At 46.5% G+C, this 14,604-nt stretch overlaps 1 protein-coding gene across 1 annotated transcript in view; it reads left to right on the top strand.

Moving 5' to 3' along the window:
* The window catches only part of XRN1 (5'-3' exoribonuclease 1), a 1,308,150-nt gene that overhangs the window by 760,569 nt on the left and 532,977 nt on the right, over positions 1 to 14,604 (top strand). The window lies entirely within an intron of this gene.

The raw sequence follows: 14,604 nt of genomic DNA, 5'->3' as shown, positions 1-14,604 counted from the left end.
GTGTCCTGCATACAATTGTGTTACCAGAAGGCTAATAAGACCTCAGGAGGTAAGCCTAAGGCTCATTCCACCAGGGGCAAAGCTGCCACGACGGCTCTGCTCCGTAACGTGCCGATTGCTGAAATCTGCAAGGCAGCCACTTGGAAGTCGGTTCATACCTTTGCTAAGCATTACTGCCTGGACACTGACGCCAGGGCAGACGCTCAGGTTGGCCAGGCTTCGCTGCGGAATCTGTTCGCACAGTAGTGGCGTTATGTATTATTCTCCACCGCCGCTTTGGTGTGGGGATGGGCTTGCCATTCTATTCACTAGATTATGACTATACACAGAGATCCCCTACTACAGAAGGAGTAGTTTCTGTCCTGTAACTCCAGTTCTGTAGTAGGGGTATCTCTGTTATAGTCATAAGCGCCCGCCCTCCTCCCCGGTGGAGATTTTTTCATCATACAAGAATGCGACAGGTCTGGCGTGCTTCGCCTTCAAAAATAACTGAAGTAAGAGGGACCTGCTATGCATTCTGGGATACTGGGAGAAGTTCTGGAAAGTTCTCTTAAAGGCACAGTATCCTATTTAAGCCACATAATGGCAGCCTATGGGGCTTGTCTGTCCCTGCCTTCCTCTCTATCATTCCTGAGTCTTTGACTGGGGGAGGCAGGTTTCTCTATGGTAGAAACTAGCAGGCTGTACTGTGTGTGGTGAATTTTGGTGGAATTTCTAGTTGAAGTACTGGACAGTGTGGCCTGTGGATATAGGCTGCATTATTTGTCTTTAAATTCTCTCTTAAGTGTCTTTGCAGTTTCTGCATTATTTTGACAACTTAAGAGATTATTTTTGATTGCCGGGGTCCACGCACATGGGCGGGACTATTCATTAGATTATGACTATAACAGAGATACCCCTACTACAGAACTGGAGTTACAGGACAGAAACTACTCCTTACAACACACAAATTCCCGCTCCTTGCTCGTGGGTTCCACTGTGTTTATCTTATTGTTTGCAATAGTGATTCCCATCCCACTGTCCTCATGCTCTAACCAGTTGCAGGAGATAGTGTTAGTGGTTCTTAAGTCTGTGGACAGTCAGTCAATGTCCTCTAGCCCTTGCAGAGTATGATACTGATTTGATAATGGTATATCAAAATTAAAATTGTCTCTGTGTGTGGTCCTAAACTCCCCATTCTGCCATGAGTTAAAATTAAACATCCTAGGCTTCATTGCTGGATAGCAATGGGTCAAATCCACAGTTTGAATCCAACCAGCATCATAGTCGGAGTTCCAATTACATATGTGTCTTACCACGTGTCTATCTCTAAAATTAATAATTATGCAGTCTCCAGGAAGGTCTTTATACCTGTGGCCAATCCAACTTACTCTACGGACATGCATAATCTCCACTTGGATATATTCTGGTAGGGGTTGTAGGAGAGTAGGGTCTGCAATCCTATGATCACCCAGATTTTTTGCTTTTGTTTCACTGGTTTACGACTTTCTCTGGCTGTGGGCCTGCCAATCAGACCCACAGCCTGGCTGTTCTCTTTCTAAATTACGATATGTACCCTAGGTGCATTTACCAATTGGTACTGGGCCACCTTATCAGACCCTGTAACTCAGGGCATAGGTGTACCCAGGGCCGCCAGGGGCTGCAGCATGTATTATGCCACCCCTGGCTGGCCTCCTAAATTTGACACAACTGGCTGCATGACAGCTGGGGCGAAGTCGTGTAATCACCCTTTGCTTTGGATATAGTAGCCTATATCTAACCATACAATGGACACCCGAGTTCCTATCAGTCACTCCTCTGGCAGGCCTTGACAATCCTGAAGGCAGAGTGCATGGGCTCGTGTGAACTGTGTTCTGGCACGAGCCGAGCCGGTTGCAGCTTGCGGAGAAAAGACCCAATGGCTGTTCCATGATAACGCGTACCACATCGGTAACTTCGGTGTCGCGTTATCAAGACATGTCGAGTAAGGTGTCATACGAATCGGGGTGCTGCCCTCTCACCAACCCTGGCGACGAGGTTAGCATTCCGCCCTTCTAGAGGGACACGACATGTACGTAACTGTGAACCCCGGTTAAAGTTAACGAAAGCCTCAGCTCCACAAAATGGAGGCTGCCACCACAGACACGAGTCTGACCTCCTGCTGCTGGGAGTCCTTCCAGCGAGGAGCACTTGGACAAAGGGTTTCTTGTCGAGGGCGGTGTTCGCACCGTCCCAGACAGGGTTTGTGTATTCTGGGTAGGTAGGGCTTTTGCGAGAAGGTGACTGCGGAGTGGCACCCCGGTGCTCACTACGCATCTGCCGGTTAGAACCAGTTCCAGGGGCGACAGCCCTGGCCTGGGGAAAGTCCGGCAGGGGAGAGGGGTGTAACTACCCCCCTTCCTGGTCCCACCCTTAGGGCAGGACCTAGTCATGTACCCACCCCTTTCTTTAGAATAAAGGCCGGAGCGGGGACCCTTCCAAATTAGATCATCTTTGAATCAAGAATACTTTCTACGAAAGGACTTCAAGACTCTTCTCAAGATTTCTCCCTTGTGGCTAAGGAGTAGTCACCCTGCATCAGCGGGCACCATCTAAGAACTCTGCGGTTTGCTGTAAGTCCTTCCTCAAGGAATCCGACGGCCCAGCTCGACGAGAACCGGCTTCCCTGACACCTCTGACCTCTACCCACGTCATCAGCTCAGCTGTGATCTGTGGGTGCGACGAGACCTCGAGGGACCGGCCATCATCAGAACCTGCACGCTCTTAAAACCAGCACGACCATCGAGGTAACTCTCTGGTGAGTGCTCTGGGGTCCGAGAAGCCCCGACCCTGAGCCGCTCCAGCACCGAAGTGCAGCCTCCCAGCATCTCCACGATCTGCGTGGGGCCCTTCTGCTCGCTGCTCAGCACGTTGTCTGGTCACTAGCCGCTGGCTTGTGCCCTTCTGTGACGACATCCGAGAATCATCACTGCTGGTCTGGTTGCTCCAGACCGGCCCTTGCTTCCATCTTTGCGAGAAGCACCCCGGACCCTCCTGGTCCACTCAAGACGCCATCTTAGGCCCACCACGTGGCCCTGAGAACTGCCAAGGCTTGTTGCCCCATCCTGGGCCCAGCGACGCCGACAGCATCATCCCTCGTGGGACAGCTCGCACCTCCACCGTGGTCGCCGACAACGCCTCCTGGTCCGTGAGACTGCAGAGCCTAGCGTCGCCCACTCACCTGGTCGAGGTGACGGCCAACCGGTGCCTTCTTGGTACCCTCTGACTACTGGCTAGTAGTACGAACTTGGTCCCCTCTGCTTTCAGGTTTCTTCAATCTCCGATCCAGGCTTGGATCTCTACGAACTATTCAGCACTGGTCGCCGGCCAGCAACTCCTTTTCTTCCGGCTCCTGGCTCGTCAGCGAAGACCCCGACGCCTGTAAGACTTGTGCAGCCGCAGCCCTCGTGGCTAGGTAACTCGGCATTTCGATGCCTGCATAGCCTCCTTACTCTAGGGTCCCGAGTCCCTCGCTTCCGACTTGCCTTATCGGGTCCGCCCGAAACCTTAACCTTCCCGTGTCCTCGGACACTTGTTTTTAAATTGTGCACTTGAAGTATTTGCTAAAGAGATTTGGTTTGTGCTTAGTACCCTGTCCTCATAAAGAGTACAGGGCTGTTGTGATTCTTAATAAATATCCTGTTTATTTTCATAACACTTGTGTGGTGTCCTTTCACTGGGTGTTCAAGGGGTACATGTGTGGTAAACAGCTGGCTTAACACGCCCTCTCGAGTCTTTAGCCTTAGACTGCTCGTATCCACGCTACTAGGATAGCTGGTCTATAGGTTGACTTACAACCAAACACCATAAGGGTCGTTGGTACGATACATAGCGGTCGCTAGAATAGCGAACGTTGCATATCGGGCCAACTTCTCACAGGGGTCTGTTGCTACCTAACCAATGTATCACCTTATTTTTTAGTTCTACATAGGTTTCCCCTCTTTCATTTCTTAACTCTGGTACTCCCATCATGACAACAGTATAAGGAGTTGACTGCAGGGGTAAATCCACACGTGGGTGTTTGGTCTTTTCTGTTCTGCTACTAGTTTTCTCGGCTTTTTTATCATTCTTATCCTTATTGTCTTCCCTCCTTGTTAGTCCCTTGCCAGCCTCTCTCTCTGGCCCTTCTTGTCCAGTATTCCTACGGTCTTGTACTTGAGTACCTAAAGCTGGGGTCTGTTGGACAGGGCGATTATCGCCCTTTGCTACCAATGGCGTTGACTTGCCAGCTGCCTTAACAGCGCCACTAACAATATTTGTAGATGTTGTGGGGTTAGATATAACAACTGGCTTGGCATAGGTGTTCATTTGTTTCAGTGTTTCTGAGTTAGCCAAGCCCATCTTTTCCAAGTTCCCCACTTTATCTACTAAAACCCTTAGTCTTTCCACTATTGGCAGAATAAGTGACTTCATTAACTGTTCGAATTGTTTCATAAGATCCATCTGATTTATGGATAATATGTCTTGTTTGGCCCTAAACCTCTCCTCCTTATTCTGCTGTTCAGCATTATTTGACTGTATTTTATTCTTACCCCCCTTCTGATTTGTTGGAATAGGTATCGGTTTCTTCTGTCTCCCCATCATTTTGTTCCCAGACAGTAATTTTCTACTAGGTACCAAATTGGTTTTATAGGCTTTCCCTCTTAAATTTAGTGAAGGTATCACACTTGGTATCTTATCTGCTAAATCAGTGTTATCAATACTACAAGTATCTGTCCCTTCTGCGTCATCCGACACGTTAATTGTAGTTGGTGGTTCCTCATCTGGCCTCATGTTATGTGTTAATGACAACCTGTTTTGCCGACATGCAAAATCACTAGGAGGGCTTTGGTTTGAGAAAATAACACAATTTACATCTTTTTCAGGGAGGTCTGCATATGAGTCCATTAACATGGAGTCCTGAAAAGACGCCGTTGCAATCGCAGTGTTTACATGTGTATTATTTTCTTGTGTAGATTGAGTAACAAAACACATACTTGGAGGCAATGAGAGTCGCCTCTCGGTGCTCTCTATTGCATTGGCTACGACCACTATGGTTTTTTGCAACATCTTATCTATTGCAGTTAAAGTTGGTTATGGGGTTGGTCCTAGTGCTTTTTTTCTCGAGGAAGAACGAGTTGACATAGGTGTATTTTTGCCCATGGTTTTCCTTGTTAAATACAGCTATACGAGACAGTACTTATTCACAATATACTTGCCACCAAATGGTTAGCCACAATGTACCTTATACAGATGTTTAATATAAGACCAAAGGGGGTGGCCCAGCCCGGCCTCGTTCGTCCACGTACAGCCACAGACGGCCCGCCGGCCACAGACGGCCCGCTCTTTGCCCGGGCTTAGCCCGGTGCCACCCGCGCGCGTCCAGCAACGCGGAGGGAGGGCAGGATTCTTAAGCACCTCCGGGCGCGGAAATGCGGTGGGTGGGCGTGGAGGCCCGCTGTGTGTTCTGGGGATTGTGGTCCCCCCCGCACTGCGGCCGCTGATTTGCGGCGGGGGGGGGGGGGGGCAAAAAGCCAACAGCGCACTCGTTGCACAAGAGGAGTTCAAATGTCCAGGGGTCCTCACGGGCAACCAAACAGCTAGGCGTCCCTCTGAAAGAAGAAGTCTCCCGCTCCCCCGAGGGAAGGCAGGATTCTTAAGCGCCTCCGGGCGCGGAAATGCGGCGGGTGAGCGTGGCAGTCCCGCTGTGTGTTCTGGGGATTGTGGTCCCCCCGCACCGCGGCCGCTGAGCTGGTAATTTGCGGCGGCGGGGGGGACAAAGAGCCAACAGCGCACACGTTGCACAAGAGGAGTTCAAATGTCCAGGGGTCCTCACGGGCAACAAAACAGCTAGGCGTTTCTCTGAAAGAAGTAGTCTCCCTAGGTCCATATCAAATATATTAGACTTAATTGTGAGTGCCAGCTAGCTCAGAGGTCACTAGAAACTTTCTCGAATTCACAAGAAGGGATTAGTCTCTGACAACTGCATAAACATGACAGCTTTATTTCCCCAAGATAAAACTGATCATCAGAGTCGTAGAAACAATAGATAGATATTTCACTCAGTCAATCGTGCATGCTTCGTTTCACCAGAGGTGCAGAGAAAATAGAAAGACGGGCGTTTTCAATAAAAGGATTTATTGAACAGTCTTCTTCCTCAAGCATAAGAAATGAACTGCTACAATCGTAAAACTGGTTGAAAAATATAATGCATACAGTAAAAAGTAGAATAAAATAATACTGTAAGAGCATTGTAACCATAAATAAATACATACATAAATAACAGAGGCTTAAAGTACTCAACTGGTGCTTCTAAAATATGCCTACCCCGGTGTACCTAACCTAATCTTAGTATGAGGGAAGAAGTAAGTGAGGTGTAGAATAAATAGATTATTCTTTTGCCAAGAATCTGTCCAAGAGTTCTCTTAGGGTCTAATCAGCTCTGTACCTTAATTTGGAATAAAGGAGGTCAGGCTCTGGACTCTATTTCCCAACAACCCGCATGGGTAGCTTGGAAACACTGGAGCTGGATTTCTCTGCTGGAGAAAAGACAGCTTCTCTCTCAGTGAGTCTGCTGGAGGTTCGGCTTCCTTCGGCAGTAGCAGGGTGCGTCGGGCAAATAGATAGTCGAACTGCTCCAAACCACCGTATGTTTGCTATGGCAAGTGTGGGCATATTTATACCTTGAAGTTGCCAAGTTTGACGTAAAGGTGGACATAATAACGGCATTAAAGACTCTCAGTTCTTTGAAAACACCATGTGTTCTTAGACAAGTCAGTATTCGAGCAAGGGGAAGTCCCTAGTCATTGAAGGTGAGTTTTCTAAGAAATTGTTGTAGATTTTCGGAACTAGTGGAAGTAGCCCTGCCGTATTTGGACTGCTTGAGATATCTCTAAATATGGTTATGATTCTTATGCCTATATAAGGACATAGTGATTTATACCTATATAAGCGAATGAATCGGGAAATTTACAATAGTATCCTAAAATGGTTCACAACAGTCAAACGCCGCTCTTAAATCGATAAAGGCAACGTATAGATGGTCACACAACAATGTGATATATTTCCAGGTTATCACCTTGAAGCGGAGGACCTGGTCCAATGTACTGACCTTTAATCTGAAGCCTGCCTGGGTCTCTTCCATAATACTAATCTCTGCCACCCACTCATTGAGTTTGCAAAGCACTCGTCTACTGAAGATCTTTTGGGAATTATCAAAGAGTCTTATGGGTCTGTAATTCAAAGCAACAGATCTTTCCCCTTTTTTAAAGATGGGTATAATAACAGCACCTTGCCATGAGGGTGGAATACTATTCCCTTTTTAAATACTATTTGCTAAAACATTCATAAACGGGGCCCAAATTAATGGTTCAGAAAGGAAAAGGTCTCCGGGGATGCCATCCATCCCAGGGCCCTTTCTCCTTTTCGTTAGCTCAATACATTTAAGGGTATCCTTTAGTGTAAAGGTGAGAAAAGAATCGGTAACAGAAGTATGAGGAGGACTAGTCACAATTGGTAGTCAGGGCCATGGACCTCGTTTCAACAAGGGATCACTGGAGAACATTTTTGTTGCGGGCACTCGTATAGATTGGTGAAGTGAGTAACCCAGTTATCAGGATTGATCGATAGGTCCAAGGGGTGGGAGTTGGACAGGTTTATCTCTAGAAGTTTCCAAAAAACACTTTTGGTCCCCCTTCTCTAGGGCTTCGGCAATTGATGCCCATAGTTTCTCCTCCCATTCTCTTTTGGCTTTAGTCAAAAGGATTTTATATTCTCCCCTAGTCTTTGTGATTTCTGGCCTTGAGTCCCTTTTGATTGCACTTATCAAGTGAATTTTTCCATTTCGACTTACCTTATCATACCAAGACGGTACTGGCTTACTCTATTCTCCTCTCTTCTGGGCTTTGGTGAAACACGGTTTCAGTGTGTCCATAAAGTCACAGTGTATTGGGATGAAATTAGTATTGAAGCTAATGGTTGTGTCAATCTGGGAAAGTTTAGACACAAAGAGATCATAGATTAGAGAAAGTTTGTGTTCATCCAGTGCCACTTCAGCCCCCTTAACATTTCTCAAATGGTTTGAACTTGAGATTATTGGAGATGGCATGACTATCTCTAGTTTGGGGTCTCTAAATCTATATGTTAAGAAAGTTGCACTTAGTGCCTGATGGTCACTGTCAGTTCTAGGGATAACTTGCATGTCCTGCAATTCTGGCCAGAGGTCGTGATCTACTAGGATATAATCAATTCTGGACTTATTGGTGCCTCTGTTGAAGGTAAACTGGGGAGGGCTATCCGGTATTATATTTCCATTAACTATCCTAAGGCCAAAGTCGGTGATAAGATCAATGATTTGAGTGCTAACCTTTGACGATTTTGATATTTGTTTAGGTTCGCACGGGGACAATGAATTTATCAGTAGGAGACCCTGCGTATATAGGGAGGCAGGTGTTAAAATCCCCTGCTACAATTTTTTGAAATTTGTAGTCGGACTGGCCCAATAGTTGATTGAGCTTAGATACTATTGGTGATTGTACGTTTTGAGTTAGAGATCTAATGTATACGTTTACTAGAATTATGTTTGTGGGACCATACCGGGACATTATATTGATTTCGAGGGCAAGGAGGTATTTTGATATGTATGGCAAAATTGTTATCGCTAGGAATAGATCTGTTATTATCCATATCAAAAGACCTCCGGATGGACGCCCTGTTTCGGAAGGGACTGCGGATTCACTAAATGCAACAAAACCTGAGCGATGAATTGATTTAACGGGCCAGGTTTCTTGTAGCAAGATAATATCATGAGAATCAATAAATGCCCCCCCCTCCCCCCCCTCTCTCGGGGTCAGAGACTTTGGTCCTGACACCTGCTACATTCCACAATAGGCGTTTCAGGTGCTCTACAACCGTCAACCCTGGAGTCGGTATAGTTATCATGTTCGTGCAAAGCCAAATGCCCCCCTGTAACATTATCCTTATCTATGGCCCTGGGACTCAACAGCCCAACTCTGCTCTTCTTAGGACAAGGTGAAGATCTTCTGAACAGTGACAAGCAAGGGTATTGAGATGGAGAACACAAAACAGGATGTACCAACGCTCCATCACAGCTTTAGAAAAGACACCATGGTGATGTCACTGGAGTAATATAGCACCCACCCCGGTTCCCTGACATTAGTTATCTTTTTTTTCTACGCCAACCCTTATTCTCTTCAAGTAGTCAGTCAACCCCCTGACATTCGAGGACACCAACTAAACTTTGTTTGAATTTGTTATTCATCATGAGAAGCAGTCACATAAGAGTCTAGACACCCATCCATAACGACCACCTCTACAACTTCCCTTCCACTACTTAAGATGCTCGGGTATGATACTGTTCCTATGTTCCACTAGGAAATGTCACCGCCATGCCATATTACATAAGCCAAACTCTGTGTAAACCTCAACAAAAGAAAAGAACAACCATAAGGAAATGGTATTGAAGTATACAAAAAAGTGATGGATGATGTGCATGAATTAATCTCAGCCATTGGTATTTTGCACACAATGCCACCTCAGTTTGGATCTAGACATATGCAAATCAGTTTTGACCGTGCTCCAAACAGAGCAGTCTAGCCCAAGCTGTCAGGCCTGGTCCTACATGAACCGGAATACAAGTACCCCAGGACCATTTTCGCCCTTATTATTGCTCATCAGTCCCACTTAGGGCATCACAGTGAAGTATACAAAAAATTGATGGACAAAATGCATGATTTAATCTTATTCACTGGTGATTATTCTGGTGCCGCATCGCAGTCCATTGTTATTTTGGACACATTGCCATTTCATTGTATATTAGCCCCTTAAGTGCTGCCTCGGTGCGTTGGCCGACGGCAGCACTACCTCCCCAGTGCTGCGCACGACCATTGGACGTCCATTCAGCACTAGTTCCAATGGACAGTGCAGCACTGGGGAGGGATGTTTACTAGCAGCTATGAGGTTAGAAGCGTTATAATTGATGTTTACACCACTAGATGGATGAGATTTGTTGCCGATGTCTTCATCCTCTGGACTCACTTTATGCATCATTATTGGTTGTGCTGGAATTTGCTTCACAAATAGTGAGGGAAAAGTTACAGTTTCTACTGTGGCGTCCTTGTCTGTTTTTACAAGAAGACCTGCGATACCAGTGGTGAAACAGGTATTAAAGGGATAGACCAATCTAATAGAGACTTCTTGCTGCAGATTCCTTATGTTTGAATTTCCCCAGGCGTCAGACTGGATCTGGAAACCTTTACGTGAGCAGTGTCCCAGCGCGCCGTTGGGTGGCTGCGCATGATGTCATCGTTAGCATCGGTTATGATGTCGCGGTCACATATATAGGCACGGTACTGCGGAGCTGCAGCCAGGTTCGACGCTGCGCCTCCCCGCAGTTCTTGGAGCCGGAGTGCACCCGCTCAGATAAAATAATTTTACGAGCCCATGTGCCTCGTATTTGAGCGGGTCCTGTGAGGGCGTAGGAGGCCCACCAAGTGATACGCCATTGGCTCCAGCCACGATGCAGATGGGGATTCATGGATCTGAATCCCGGTTAACGCCGGTCGTGCCAAGGCAATCTTCGCTGGCATCGGACCCGAAGCCGATGCTTCAGTGCCCACCACATCCTGATACCCTCCGAATCTGAGTCGGATCGACCCTGCTCAAAGTTGACACTGGCAGAGCCCAGAGGTTCTACACCGTTGCCTGTACAGTATGAGGACATTTCTGGCATGGATGAGGATTGGGAGGGGTCTATGGACCCTTTAGATCAACAACTAGATGTTCCAGTGGAACAGTTGGACTTGTATGAGGATCATGGGGAAGCCACTGGACTGGACACATCCCCAGATATTGGTATGCTCTCCACCTAGTGTGGCTATGGAGGAGGGGGCATTTTATGCCATGGTGGTATGAAGGTCAGCAGAGGTCCTTGGCTTGGAGGTTTCCTCTGTGCAGGTCATGACTAATCTGACCGAGGTGCTTCAGTCTGGGATTCCACGTCCAAACCCCTATTGCACTTAAGTTAAGCACTAACATATGTCCTTTTAGGTATGTGGTCCAAGCCTAGCTCAGGGGTCCTATGAACAGGAGAATTGCACACCGCCTTTGCCCTGCACATGGCGTTCAAGGTTCCTCAGTCACCACTCAACCCCTGAGAGCTTGGTGGTTCAGGATTCGACGCCCCTTTGCGCATTCCCTTCTGTTCCTCCAGATAGGGAATCCAAGTGGCTGAACGCATTTGGGAAGATGTTTTCTTCTACCAGCCTGGCATTGCGGTGGGTGACTACTGCGTACTTATTGGGACGTTTGTCTCACACCCTTTGGGAAACAGCTGCACAAGTGGTGCCATAGGTCCCAGAGGAGGCCTAGGCTGTGCTCTCCCAGGCAGTGAAGGATGGGAGAGATGCAGCAAAATTCACCATTAGGTGTGGCTTAGACACAACCGACTCGCTGGGTAGAGCGGTTTTGTCGATGATGGCCTTACAGCGTCATGCTTTTCTGAGAACATTTCGCTTCTCGGGTAATGTCCCTGTTAATCTTATGGACATGCCCTTTGCAAGACTTGTCTTTTTGGAGCGCTTCAAGGAATCTCATGCTTCAGCCAGATTGTTGGCCCTCTGGGTCACACCCCACGGCGAGTCTAGCTTTCACCCCTTTCCCCAGCCACCATCATGCGCAGACTTCCCAAGTTGTACGAGGACTTGGGCACAGTTTGGTTTTGTTTCGGGTCCATTCAGACCTCAGAATGGTAGACAAAAGTTGTCTACCACCCCAGCCCTTGGCAGCTGAAGTCTCCAAGCATTTCTAGTTTGGTTCTGCAAGACCATGTTACACCAGTCATAGGGAAAATTCAACACCATCTTCTCCTCTCGAGGTCCATAACATCGGACAAGTGGGTCTTGCAGATCATTCAAAAAGGCTATTCTCTACCTTTTCTTTCTTTCCCTCCTCCTTTACTGCCAAATCGGGCATGGCTGGTGGAGGATTATCTAGCATTACTCCAGGAGGAAGATACATCTCTCCTGGACAAGGGAGCTAAAGAAAGAGTTCCGATTTCAAAGGTAGGCAGTGGTTGCTACTCTCGCTACTTTCTGATTCTAAATAAGAACAAAGGGTTACGGAACATTTTGGACCTTTGGAGAGCCAATCTCTTCCTCAAAAAGGATAAATTCACGATGCTCCCGTTGGCTCAGTTTTTGTCTGCCATAAAACAAGGAGACTGGCTGGTAGCATTGGACTTGTAGGATGTGTATTTCGCATCCCCATTCTCCCGGCTCACAGGCGTTTCCTGCGGTTCAAGGTAGGCCATGAGCACTTTTAGTTCACTGAGCTTCCATTTGGCCGTACCAGCACCGCTCGGTTGTTTACCAAGGTGATGGCGGTGGTTGCAGCTCATCTGCACAGTTTACGGGTGTCAATCTTCCCCTATCTCGATGACTGAAGGTGGCTTCGCACCAGGCTGTCTTCTCCCACTTCCAGACTACGGGGGACCTCCTGCATTTGCTGGGGTTCACTATAAACATGCCAAAGTCACACTTGGCTCCTTCTCAGACGCTCCCTTTCATCTGAGTTGTTCTGGACACAGTGCAGTTTTTGGGCTTATCCTTCCAAGCAGCAAGTTCAGGATATTCAGGCTATGATACGGTTCATCATGAGCTGCTGTTGGTCCGGCTAGCTTCCATCGGGATCAGGGATAAAGCGCTTCTCCTGCTGGGCTCCTTCCTGTCAGAACGGTCTCAGGAGGTCGCGTTGGCAAACTGTTTCTCCTTCCTTTTTGATGCCTTTGGGAGTTCCTCAGGGTTCAGCCCTAAGCCCTATGCTTTTTAATCTTTGTTACACCCCTTGCCAGACTAGTAAAAAGCTATGGTTTTGCCCTTGTGTCCTTCGCAGAGGATACACAGATTGTTTCTGTGAGCAGTCCATCCAGCTCCACAGCTATCAGTTTTCATGACTGTATGAGCCATATAGCCAATTTGATGACAGATCATTTCTTGAAACTGAATTCATCTAAGACTGAGGTTTTGTGGTTGGGGAGTAATCTCTCATTTTGGACAGATAGCTGGTGGCCGGCTCAACTTGGCCCTTTACCTAAACCAGTGCTGAAGGTCAAAAACGTAGGAGTTATCTTTGATACAAAGTTGTCCTTTGAAGCGCAAACCAATTTGGTCACCTCCGCATGCTTTTTTTATCCTAAAAATGTTAAAGAAGATTCTTCCAGTTATACCTACGAACTTAAGGAACACGGTGTCTGTGCTGATATCCTCAAGACTGGATTATTGCAATGCCCTCTTTCCAAGTGCCTCTGAGTGCAGCACTCAAAAGCTGCAGACTGCTCAGAATGCAGCTAAACAATCAATAATGGTTCTGTCGGACAGAAATACCTAGTGATATAGTATTCTGATTATATTACTTTATCAGTATGTCCCCGTAGGGGTACACATACATTGGTACCTATACCTAAAGTAAATACAAACAACACTGACCACAATGATAACGAAAGTAAAGTTTTAGTCATATACTTTCTTGCTTTTTAAATTGTTTTCAAACATTAGTTTAGCTGTCCAAACGAAAATTGAACATATACAGTATACAACACTAATATTTGTGCAGGACTGGTACACATTAAAACATACATACATAAATATGTGATGAAAAACAATAATTAATTAATTAATGTCAACTGTGTACACAATAGTCAAGTAGGTCAATCAGTTAGTTCTTGGTCCTAGTTGACCACCCTTTGCTAATGAATGATAAGAAAGCATCACCGTATTAGGTGTCGAGTCGGCTGACCAGCACCTACCTAAGTAGAACATCAGGCATCTAAGAGGAATCGTAAACCTCAGAAGGCTGTCCCATATCTATCCAGTCCCGATGAAGACCCGCCCTTGATGCGCACAAATCAGCGCATCGCTCCCCAGGGTCGAAACGTCGACGCATTGTATTTGAGATTCAACTGTATAAAGTCTACTAGGACCAAGAACTAATTGATTGACCTACTTGACTATTGTGTACACAGTTGACATTAATTAATTATTGTTTTTCATCACGTATTTACGTATGTATGTTTTAATGTGTACCAGTCCTGCACAAATATTCGTGTTGTATACTGTATATGTTCAATTTTCGTTTGGACAGCTAAACTAATGTTTGAAAACAATTTAAAAAGCAAGAAAGTATATGACTACTTTCTTTCATTGTGGTCAGTGTTGTTTGTATTTACTTTAGGTATAAGTACCAATGTATGTGTACCCCTATGGGGACATACTGATAAAGTAATATAATCAGAATACTATATTACTAGGTATTTCTGTCCGACAGAACCATTATTGATTGTTTAACTACCCACCCAGGTTCCGAGGGTTATAGGGTCACCCCATTATATTTAATGCTCAGAATTCAGTAGCAAGAGTACTCCTAGGTATCTCCAAATTCGACTCCCTCTCCACGGCGCTGCTTCATTGGTTACCAGTAGCCAAGCGGATCCAGTCTAAATCACTCTGCATTGCCTTTAAATAACTCAACAACCTGGGGTCCTCACAGATGCCAAATTTTAGTAAGCCGTATATTCCAGATAGATCCCTTCGA

Source organism: Lissotriton vulgaris, chromosome 11 (assembly GCF_964263255.1).
Source record: "Lissotriton vulgaris chromosome 11, aLisVul1.2, whole genome shotgun sequence".
In the NCBI taxonomy this organism is placed as follows: domain Eukaryota; kingdom Metazoa; phylum Chordata; class Amphibia; order Caudata; family Salamandridae; genus Lissotriton; species Lissotriton vulgaris.
This window is presented reverse-complemented; position numbering and strand designations above follow the sequence as displayed.